The 12,757-nt window shown below is 37.8% G+C and overlaps 2 pseudogenes; one reads left to right on the top strand and one right to left on the bottom strand.

Annotated features, from left to right (window-relative positions):
• The first annotated feature begins 2,925 nt into the window (after positions 1-2,925).
• LOC107751138 (proteasome subunit beta type-1-A-like) lies at positions 2,926-9,641 on the top strand (annotated as a pseudogene).
• An 821-nt stretch (positions 9,642-10,462) lies between these two features.
• LOC107751433 (heat shock protein 30-like) lies at positions 10,463-11,222 on the bottom strand (annotated as a pseudogene).
• Positions 11,223-12,757: the final 1,535 nt, after the last annotated feature.

Genomic DNA, 12,757 nt, shown 5'->3' with positions numbered 1-12,757 from the left:
GTATTTTCGCTTTCGCAACGAAACACACAGTGTCTTCACAACATGGCAGCGGCAGCAGCGTCAACAATACTACAGCGAGAATCAAAGTTACGCCTTCTTTCTTTGCGTGAACATTTGGGCGGCGTTATGCAAATCTTCCCACATAGTGATGTAGATATGTGGGGGCGTGTTAGAACGAGCCGTTTTAGGTAGGTGTGGCTGACTCTTAACTTTTATAAAGAATATCTCTTTGGATTTGAGACTTTAGTCTTTGCAACTTTAGGGATCTTATCTATTCACGAACAGCTTGTAACTCTCCAAAGAGAAAGGAACACTTGAAATCGCATCATATGACCCCTTTAAGAGTACTTTATTCATTTGAAACAAATGCTGTTTTTTATACAATTATCAACATTTTAATACTTTAGATTTAGATTTACTGTAGCTACAATACATGTTGATGCATAAGCACAGAACACTCAAGAAAATTTTGAAGTTTTATGAATTATGGGGAAAGTTAATTTAAGCAACCCCTGTCATGGAAATGTCTAATGAGTCAGTTTCTGCAATTACTGCATACTGTGTCATCAATATTCAGTTAATCTCTATATTACAAACGGTCATGTTTCAAATCCTGAACAGATAACCTGGTGTTGATCGCAAGACTACAGGGTTTTTTCTAAATGTACTGTCTGAATGTGATATAGCTGTTCCCCCAAAAAATATAGTCTGTGTAAAAACAAATGTAATGAAACAGGACTATGGCCCTGCAAATCCAAACTTTATAGCTCATAAAATTGTGTGCATGTTTTCTGAGACATCTATTGTCTAATAATCTGGTAATTTGTGCATGAATCAAAGGGCGTAATCATTTTCAAAGCTCTGAAACTGCCTCAGAATAATTCAAGGGAAATCATACGTCCACCCTTTGAATACGCCCATGAAGAAAGTACAGTGCTCTCTGACTCCCGTGCTCGTGATTTGCCGTGAATCAGAGCTGAGCAGTTTATGGGGTGCATTGGTGGGTGTGGGTTTTCTGTGGCAGCTGATGAGACACAGCTCTATTAGTTTACAGACCGAATGTTCCCATGACTCAAGAAACACTACCATCTCAGCAAAGAGGGTGGAGACAGCGCTCCCTGGATGGACAGGTTCTGAAGGTGCCTGCAGGTGTCTGTCACACCCAGAGCTCAACCTCATGGGTGTTCAATTACCGAAATATGGTTGTATTCATCAGTAGCTAAAGATGCACGTTTCAGCAATACATGCAATCCACAGGAACTGCTGATAGGTCACAGATGACAACGAGCACTCCAGCGTTCTGCGCATTTGTCTTTTCAGTTAAATTAGGGGTGGTAGCACGTTCTCACCTGGATTAATTGCTTCTGCTTGTATTCATTGTTTTGAAAGCGACTGTGAAATGTTGTTTCTGTGTGACAATCACTTGACGTGATACCACTTCAGTATGTTTGACTGGTTCAATAATTTTTCTCTATTTATTAATCTCGTTTGGTATTTTCATTTATCAGTCAACCCTGCTGAAAAACAACAACAATAATAGAAACCAACACAGAAATTCTAATGGTCTCCATTAATACAAATCATCAACTTTTAACCATTAAAACCATTAAAAATGGTTTCCTGTATGTGTTTTGGGACATATTCCATTAGGATTTATTGGTTTTAACAAGCCACCAATAGAAGGCGACCAATTACCAGTAAAGAACAACAGTCACCATTACAGTTTCCAGTAAAACCAATACAAGCCCCATTATAACCCATTACAAATTCTGTGATGGTTAGATAGATAAACTAGTAATAAATAAATGGGGATGGGGAAGTGAGACCTGTTCACTCTGGATAATATAGCCTAAATAAAGAATTAATTTGAAAATATTTGGATTACACAAAATATGAATAATTACAGATAGTCCACGTTTAGCCTATATCTTAAAATATATAGAAATTAAAAAAAAATTTTAAACTAGATTTTATGTAAGTTTTATCCAAAGCGACTTACAAATGAGGACAATGGAAGCAATCAAAATCAACAAAAGAGAAATTATATGCATTCTAATAATATATTAGATTTATATATAATTTATATTTTTTATATAAAGTCTTCACATTAATACTAGCCCTGCTCACATGGGACTTTCCTGGCAATGAAGGACAGTGAGAACTTGTTTCGTGGTCTATTACACACACTTTACTAAATGAATGATGTTAAAAAACCTCTAGCGGTTAATGGGTTAAGACCTGTTTTTATACAGTCTATGGTTAAGGCTAGTTGGGATACAGCGCGGCTACTGCGCATGCGCACATCAATATTGCGTCATTGTTGTCACAACAAAAGAGAAATTATATGCATTCTAATAATATATTAGATTTATATATAATTTATATTTTTTATATAAAGTCTTCACATTAATACTAGCCCTGCTCACATGGGACTTTCCTGGCAATGAAGGACAGTGAGAACTTGTTTCGTGGTCTATTACACACACTTTACTAAATGAATGATGTTAAAAAACCTCTAGCGGTTAATGGGTTAAGACCTGTTTTTATAGTCTATGGTTAAGGCTAGTTGGGATACAGTGCGGCTACTGCGCATGCGCACATCAATATTGCGTCATTGTTGTCACGATGAACAACAATAATTACTCTATTTGCGTTATTGTAAGGCAGGGGTGTCCAAACTCGGTCCTGGAGGGCCGGTGTCCTGAAGAGTTTAGCTCCAACCCCAATTAAACACACCTGAACCAGCTAATCAAGCTCTTACTAGGCATACTAGAAACTTAAAGGCAGGTGTGTTGAGGCAAGTTGGAGCTAAACTCTGCAGGACACTGTCCAGGACACAGGACAGAGTTTGGGCAACCCTGTTGTAAAGGGTAGTTTCTGGCTGAGAATAAGCGACAAAAAAGAAAGAAAAAAAATAATAATTGGGAAGTCAATTTTTGATCCACACTCCATTCCAGTTGGTGGCGGAAATACACCATTTTGTTGTTTGTCAACCGCCAATAAAATTTCAAGAAGAAGAAGAAGAATGAGAATAAGCGACGCTTCTTGCAGACAGCGCAAATGTGGATGACGTGAGCGCACCGGAAACAAAGGACCTGTCAACTTCCGGCGGCCATATTGCGGTGATACAGCGAGTTTTGGTGCGGGAGTCTCATGATGATTTCTTCTCGGGTTTTTGGAGATAATGGAAAGGTGAAGGAGTATCACTACACAGGTCCAGTGGAGCATAAGTTCTCTCCTTACGCCTTCAACGGAGGGTAAGAAGCGCCGCTTTCTGTCTCTCAGCACACGAGCCGGAGAACATGACACTTCGCTCCACAGCAGAAACTCTACATCAACTCTGTTTAGTGAATCACTACTTCACTAATACTCTTTTCCGAGAGTTAAATTCAGTCGCAGTAGTAAAATCACGAGTGTAACAGCACAGTGCCATTCAACAGTGCAACAGATTTTACTTTCACTATCAGAAATGCAGCATTTAACCGGAAAAGCATAGACTGATTTATACTTTCTCAAAGTCCAAAAAAAGTCAAATCGTATGATATTTGAAGTATCAGTATGCTATGTATATTTTATGGTGTATTATTACTGATTTCTGCAGATTTATTTCATTGCTGAGATAAAAACTGCCATGTCATTTCACTGCGCTCAGAGAAGGCCGATCATATTTTTTCCTATTAAATGACTTAATTTTAACCTTTTTTTAAGAACACACAGTTTTAAGTCAAATGTGGACATTGTCCTGTCCTCACTATGAGCTGTAAAACTGTAAAGCGCTGAATTGTTCTGTTGCATGAGATGCTGTATGTTTTGTGTTTATTTCATCGTCTCAGGACTGTGCTGGCGGTGGCGGGTGAAGACTTCGCTCTGGTGGCTTCAGACACACGCTTAAGTGAGGGATACAGCATCCACAGCCGAGACTCCCCCAAATGCTACAAACTGTGAGTCTCTGTGTCTGTGATCACATGGATCAAACAGTCACAAGATTAAACCTGGGTATCGAGATTTCACAATATCAAGTGGGGATTCTTTCTTTCTTTTTTTGCTCAGTGGGAAAAATTCAGGTCTGAAGGGGTTAATGGCCAAATAACAAGTTGATATCAGTGCATTCTGTGCTGCTTTGTTTTTAGCTGTAACCGTATGGAGAGGTTTATGAACCCGATCTCTCTGGCTCATATTCCCATACAGGACAGACACTACAGTGATTGGCTGCAGTGGTTTCCATGGCGACTGCTTGACTCTAACCAAAATCATCGAGGCGAGACTGAAGGTGGGTTTCACGACAAAACCTAGAAAGGAAACTGGAAGTTGTGGTCATGTTTTCTGGTCAGATCATGTTCAGTCAGCGCTGACAGTATGGCACAGACATGTTTTATGAGCAGTATGATTCCTCAGTCTTTCCCTTATAGATGTACAAGCATTCGAATAACAAGAACATGACAAGTGGCGCTATCGCTGCCATGCTGTCCACCATCCTGTACGGGAAGCGTTTCTTCCCTTACTATGTCTACAACATTATCGGTGGCCTCGATGAGGAGGGTGAGTTTGTCAGAGGGATTGACAAAGATGCTTTCACTAGGGGAGTTGGAAAATGAGCCTATTTTCAAAAATAGTGGAGTGTTCCTTTAAAATAGATAAAAATATGCTTTAAATTCTCTAGCTCAGAAATGTACAAACGGTTTATTATGCACACCTTTTTTAACAGAATTGTCCATTTAAATAGTGCCTTTGTTTTTTCATTCAAGGTCGAGGTGCCGTTTATAGCTTTGATTGGTTGGTTCTTACCAGAGAGACACTTATAAAGCGGGCGGCTCTGCGAGTGCAATGCTGCAGCCTCTTCTCGACAACCAGGTGAGACGGTTCAGATCAGGAGAGTGCAGTCGGGTCAATCTCACGAAACCTAAATGGGTCATATCTATACTCAAATGCTCTGTTTTAGCATTTCTTCTCCTTAAATTCGTATTACTGTAAAGATAAGACTTTGCAAAGTATTTATACATAACATTGGTTTTTGTTAAATGTGATTAATTCTCATGAAAATGTCACCATTGAAAAAGTCTTAAAGGGTTCATGACATGGATTTTTTATTTTATTTTAATATGTCCCTTGAAGTTTACTTATAAAGATTTTTGCACAAAAAAAATAAATAAAAATGGGGGAAAATGATTATTTTCAACCCTCATTCCGACCCTCTCTCTAAAACAGCCTGTTTTAAGGGGCGGGTCCTTCTCAGTAATCAGCCACACTTATGATTGGCTAACGTCATTGCATAGGAAGTAGTATCAACACCCCCTCACTATTGCGTGTTTTGACAACATAATCAAAATAAAAGTAATTTCCAGTAGGGCTGAAACGATTCCTCGAGTAACTCACAAAAAATCATCGAGGCAAATTATCTGCCTCGAGGCTTCGTTTAGACCATTTACTGTAACTACACACTGAACACTGTGTTTCCCCACGGACCATTATTACTGACGCACAACCCGATAAACGCTGGACATATTTACAAGGTTTCTGCGGGTCTTAAAAAAGTCTTAAATTTAGTTATCAAATTTAATGCCTTAGAAAGTCTTAAATTGTACAGGAAAGTCTTAATTATGATTTCAAGAGGTCTTAAATTTGGGTACGGAAAGACCAGAATGGCTGAATGTGATTAAACTTCAAAAGGCGATGATTTCATGAAATACCCTGCAAACACGCAGAGCTTTAAATATGAACTGGTGGATCGATTAAAAAAAAATCTAAACAGAATAGGGGTGTGCGATTATGTATGGTCTGCGATAATATCGTAATTGTTGTTTTAACGATGTGCGATTTGATATTATCGAGTATATTGCGAAAAGCAAACAAAACACCTACAGAGTGCGTGCATACATAATGTGAAGTCTAGCAGGTTAGACTAGTGCGCGCATTTAGAGTGCGTTCTTTCACTGCATTAATCAGTCTATTAAAATGCATTTAGAATTATCACATAATTCAAGATATGGGGCAGAAAATGTATATATTTATATCATTTCATATAGTTAATATCACACGAAGAGTGCCGTTTTTTCTCAAAGTCAGCATGATTACAAATGTGATATTGATTTTATACAACAGTTCAATAAACAAGAAGTTAATATTAAGAGACTTACATTTTAGACGCCATATTTCCTGTTTTTGCGCTATTTCTCCAACAAAAATCATTTGTAACTGCAGGTTAAAGTATCCCATGCCCCTCAGAGCTGCTTTAAACAGTGTGTAAATGCATCTAAATGACACTTCTAATGCAGCTTCTGTTTCCTCTTCATTGCAAAGATACATTTTGTTGATACTGATTTCATTAGCTTGGTAACAAGCCAAATGCAAGAATTTGACTCAAAAGATGGTGCACACTTTTAGAAAAAATTACTTAACGGTAAAAATGCCCATAAAACTTGTTGGAAATTATTAATTTCTCTCACTGCTGTAAACTGACCACACAGAATATGAAGAATATAAAAAAAATTCAGGAGTCAGCTGTCAGCACAATTATAAATAAGATATCAGCACAATAACACATTCAGCAAAATATCATCTAATTATCGTTAACGATAAAATCCCTGTAAATTATCGAGATTTTTTTGTCAATATCGCACACCCCTAATTTGTTATTTAATTGATATAATAATTTATTGTTAATAATTGTTTAAATTAATATAGTAATTAATACTTTTGGACTCATCTCTGAGTCCATTTTCTTAAAAATGGTTTAAAGGCTGAAATGTAAAGTTTATCATTGTATAAAACTTTTTGTTTTGTGAAAACTTGTATCTGAACTTTAAATTATGCTATTTACAGTAATTTTTACAGTTTAATATGGTACTATAGACATTTCCCTACCCCGCTCATGTGGTATTAATTTTATTTGTGCAGGTCTTAAAAAGGTCTTAAATTTGAGTTTAAAAATCCTGTAGAAACCCTGTATTTAAGACCGTAAATCAATATGGTTGTTAGTTATGATGTCCCCTAAGTTAGCTATGTTTTGTGAAAGACTAAGCACCATTCATGTTGATTGTCTCATTCTCTCTCTGTGACACACACACACACACACACACACACACACACACACACACACACACACACACACACACACACACACACACACACACACACACACACACACACACACACACACACACACACACACACACACACACACACACACACACACACACACACACACACACACACACACACACACACACACACACACACACACACACACACACACACACACACACACACACACACACACACACACACACACACACACACACACACACACACACACACACACACACACACACACACACACACTCCCCATACAGTTATGCATAAAAATGCCACAGAAAGACAGTTAGTTAATATCACACGAAGAGTGCCAGTTTTCACCTCTAAAAGTCAGCATGATTACAAATGTGATACTGATTTTATACAACAGTTCAATAAACTAGAAGTTAATATTAAGAGACTTACGTTTCAGACAACAATATTGCCTGTTTTGCTCTATTTCGACAACAAAAATAATTCCAAACACAGCCACAGCACTGTTTTGCGTCTCTGAGCAACATGACGGTGTTTCGTTCCTGAATGAATCAACCTTTAAATGATTCGGTTCAGTCGCAATGACTCACTTAACAGTGATTTGCTGCCACCTACTGGCGGTTTTAATTTCACATTTAATATCACTGCTGTGAACTGACCAGCACACAGAATATGAAGAATATCAAAAACAAGTTCTCACACACACACACCAGTATGTAGAGAGACATTTAAGAGGGTTTATTCTCCAAATAAATCTAATTTCATGTTGCAGAAAAATGGGTTTAAAAATTGTGCATGAACTCTTGTTCTTGTTCCAAGTTACCTTCCTGTCCACTGATTTTTGCCTCTCACAAAAGCCACAAAGCCTTCCAAGAAGACAGTAAAGTCTTATGCTATGCTTGAGCTTTAGTTAGGGCTAAACTTGAAAGTTACGTTGCACGACATAAATGCAATGTTTAGGTATTATTATTATTATTATTATTATTTTTACTATTATTTTGATTTATGCCTTAGTTTTAGTTTGTACTGTTTACCTTTTTTAAAGTAATGTGAAATTTATTTTTGCATTTTTATTTATTTTATTTTTTATTAATCATTTTACTTTTTACTATTTCAGCAATAAAAATGTTAATTCTTGTTCCTTACGCTGGGATCCTTCTGATATCTGTACAAAGACGTGCATGCTGTTTAAACTAAACATAACGCGTCAAAACGAAATGTTCTTTCACTCCATTTGTCATATTAACGACACACTCGAGCGCGTGGACCGTGTCAGTAAGCGAACGCGCATCTCTATACTGTATCCAGTGTAGACTAGATAGCGGCAAGGATTGTAATTTCTATTTGCTTTTGATGCGACGTGACACTCGCATTCAGCGTAAACAAGAGTCAAGCCGATTGACACGCCAGTGGGCGGGGCCTATGTCAATGTGTTGCTCTGGAGGCCGTGTGATGTCACCTCGCCCCTCGGATCCAAAACAAGCCGTTTTCTGAGGGTTATTACATAAATGCTTTTTGATTGATGATTAGCACATTTTAAGTTATGAAACTTGCAGGATGTATTAAGCATACAAAGACCTATACATAATCAAGGGAAATTTCGTTTCTCTGACCCCTTTAAAGGCTTTATTTTCATTGAGCCAAATACAAATATCTTTTCATATTAAGTTGAAATGCATCCTGGACATGTTTTCATGAGATTGATCTTTTCATTCAGCATTTAAAATGAAAGTAAAGCCTAAAGTATACTTCGGTTTTTATGCATACATGAGGGTCTGCGTAAAGTGTGCGTGGCGCAAGATTCGCCACCAGAATAGTACACGCGCAACCCACTTTTTGTAACCGCTCAACTTTGTACTCCAGGTTTCACATGCGCACTGAATGTGTTTTGCACTAATCAGTTGTTCCACAAGGTGGCAGCACTTGTTTCTCAGTAGAAAATGAAACTAAAGAGATGGAACAACAACAGACAGCTGCATTGACAAGCCCTTGTGTGAGAGGGTTATGAGAGAGACACAACTTTTAGTTTAAACGAGTACAAAGATATTTTTAGCACTTACAACTTCTAGAGAAAAATAGCACAGACACTGTGCATGCATACGCTTACATGCACATACAAAAACGAAGTATACTTTGGGCTAAGTGTTCAAACTCTGTTATCACTCTGTATAACCAGAGCAAATGTGTATGACTGGGGTTACTGAGCTAAATCGAAAGGTTGGATCTGTGTTGTCAAACCTTTTCTTCTTGAAGTCTTAAATGAGTTTCTGTTGTGCTCAGATTGGATTCAAGAACATGGAGAACGTGGAGCAGGTTCCCCTGACCCTGGAGAAGGCAGTGCAGCTGGTGAAGGATGTGTTCATCTCGGCCGCTGAGAGGGACGTCTACACCGGAGATGCCCTCAAGATCTGCATCATCACCAAGGAAGGCGTTCGAGAGGAGATCGTGCCTCTCAGGAAAGACTGAGACGTCTTCTCGGCCATGCCAAAATTAGCCCGTTTTTGTTTTCTCCAGTTGCATTCTTCATTCTGCTGTTCTTTTTATATTCCTTCTCAAGAATAAATATGTTAACCCTGTCAGTGTTGTCTTTCATTCAGAGTGTTTTGTCAGTTTGAGAACTGCAGGGTTGTCCTTATTGGGACACTGTCGAGCAAAATGGATTTTCTTGAAAACGCACATTTGCATATTGATAGTACAAATGGTAAATGATGCATAGAAGAAAATAAAAAAACAGGCATGATCAGTTGGTTTGCATCTGTTAATGTTCTCTTGAGTGCTTTTTTTCTATATTAAACACCATATGATTATTTTCAGCTTTGATTTTAACCCTTGCCGTCAACTTCGGCAAAAAACTCACTATTTTAGAGTTCTGTTCTTAAATACTAGTAATGGCAAAATATTATGTTCCTGTTCCCCCCAAAAAGTGTTGTATTATAAAGATGCATTATTTCCAAAATTACATCGGAAAACATTAATTTCGTAATAAGACACCATATCTTTTTTCAGAGTAGCTATATGCATAACCCTGAAAAAGAAACACATCTAAATCAATTCTGATTTACTGGTATAGCATTTTTCACAGTAAATATGATTTCAAGGCCTATCGAATACTTATCGGCTGCACACATACAGTGCTGATTCACATGCTGGTTGCATAACTGCTCAGACTAGTCTTGAGTTATTAATCTAATTTAATTTTTCTTCATGACTGGTTGTAACTTTTTAGAATAGTTAATTGAGAATTGTTAAGAAAACAAAGGTAAATGTCCTTTTATGCACTTATTTTTATTTAATTCAATTGAGAATATAAAAAAATCCATGTTTTTGTTCATGTGTATTACTTAAAGACTAGAAAATTAAGTATGACAGTTTTTAAAATAGAACAAAGCATCATTATTTAAGATTGTCCAGCAGAGGGTTGTACTCTACTCAGTGCTTTCAGGATTGTTGAGTGTCGTCTGTGCGTGGTGTTGTGTCTCGGCTGTCTCTGGCTGCGTTGTCTTCACAGTTTGACAGTCAGTGGGCAGCATCCTCTCAGCTGCTTCAGATGGCTGATTTAATGGTGCCTGTATGTAGAGCTTTCCATCAGCCATGGAGCAGGTCAGCACCTCAGGATTCACTCTTTGAGGCAGATCAAACACCCGTCTGAACTCTTGGCTTCTGTAAGAGTACGAGCCCTTCCATCCTCCTGCTTCTTCTCGCTCTTTCCGCTGACATGCAGCTTCCTGCGCACCTGTCTGACTGACAGTTCTTCTGGGGAAAAGTCTAGTGTCCAGCGTCAAAGCAAAGCCGCTTCCCTCTTTCTCCATTGTGCAGGCGACTGGGTAGATCTCCTGCGAGGGAGGCATCTGCTGGATCTCCTCAAAGATCTGGTGCTGAAGTTTCTCCAGCTGCTCCAGGCTGCTCTTCAGCTCCTGCAGTTCCTCTCCGTGTCTGTAAAGAGATGTGATCTCCGGCCAGAGGCTGCGCACTGGCCAGTCCATTCCCATGAATGAGCTGAGGGAAGGCTGGAATCCATGCAGGCTCAACATTTTCAGTGGCTTTTGTGGTCTAGTTTTGCTCCTCAGTCGAGTTGTCTCTCTGGTGGAGTCGTAAGGCTTTTAGATTTGACTCCAGTTCTGTGAGTCTCTTAGCTTTATACTGTGTGTTCAGCAGCACCAGCAAGTTCATGAACTTTCCAGATAGTTCCGGATCCATCCATTGGGGGACAGCATAGAGAGAACTGATGACGCCTCACCAGTCACACTCTCATTTTAGACGATGACCAATAAACATCTATTAAACTGAATTTATCTATGTGTGCATGCACGTATATAATGTTTTTGTGGATGAATACAGAATTCCAGGGAGATTTTTTTTCACAAGTTCTCTATTTAAAATATAAATGCTGAACACTGAGGGACTCCAGTTGATCAATGTAGTCTTCAGTTTACAGAATCTAAGAAGTAGGATATTTATCTTACTTGTATATAGAGTATCAGGTTGAAAATACGGAATGCAAGAACATGCAATATATGACAGATGACTGATTATTGTTATCGGTGAAATGGGACATTTGAATGATTTTTGTGAAATCTGTTTAGGCAGTGGCTGTGTTAATTGTTTTAATTCTAAAATGTGGCATTTTGTTTCTGAATAAAGTGACTGAAGACAGCCAACTGTCGCCACCTACTGGTTCAATGATGTCACCTGCAGAAAGAGTCATTGAAAAGCACTTCCCACCCCTTAAAGCTGTATATCTTATTAAAGGTCGCAACTATGGCGCTCATAGGCCTACCTGAAAAAGAATTGGTCTGATAAGGTAGATTACAGTAGACATTGCTGAAATTCTTTCCTATTCATTACTTAAAACATAGATCCAACTCGCATGAAAATATCCTGTATTCTATCAAAATACAGTACATATATCAACATATCAAAATACATATTAATATGTAATTTGGTATCATTAACATTCCACACACAAATCATGTGGTAATGCGCGAAGTACACATTAAGGGAAACGATCGCACACACGTACAGTACAAATAAAAATAAAACAATCTATGTTCATGTAAAAAGATTTCAATTAGGGCTGATTAAAATTTTTAATCTAATTAATTACATGATGTGTTGATTAATTAATCGCAAATTACATTTGGTTGTGAAAATACCCCTAAAAGATTATTTAAAGCTATGTTTGTGCTAAATAAGAAAGTATTAAGTAGACATTACAAACAGTTGCTTTAGAAAGAAATATTTTATTTGATTCAGCATAAAATTTATTACACATGCATTTAGGCTACATCGGCCTAACATAAACATTGGAACACAAAATAACATAATTTGAGAAACTTTTTTTTCGTTCATGCAGTGGAAGTCATTGGTAACCAAAACATCTTTGATACCAACAGTCTTCAAAATACCTTCTTTTATGTTCCACAAAAGAAAGAAAGTCATTCAGGTTTGAGTAAATGATTTTTTTGGGTGAACTATCCCTTTAAAGTTTTTCCCCCTTTTTTTAAAAGGGTGGATGATTGCGATTTCACTTTTTTAATGTTAGTTAGTGTGTAATGTTGCTGTTTGAGCATAAACAATATCTGCAAAGTTACGAAGCTGAAAGTTCAATGCAAATGGAGATATCGTCTTTTAAAATTCTGGCAGTTTAATGCCTACAAAAACGGCTTGTAGGGACTACAACGAGCTACTTCCC

Source organism: Sinocyclocheilus rhinocerous, unplaced genomic scaffold (assembly GCF_001515625.1).
Source record: "Sinocyclocheilus rhinocerous isolate Xijiao unplaced genomic scaffold, SAMN03320098_v1.1 scaffold552, whole genome shotgun sequence".
In the NCBI taxonomy this organism is placed as follows: domain Eukaryota; kingdom Metazoa; phylum Chordata; class Actinopteri; order Cypriniformes; family Cyprinidae; genus Sinocyclocheilus; species Sinocyclocheilus rhinocerous.
This window is presented reverse-complemented; position numbering and strand designations above follow the sequence as displayed.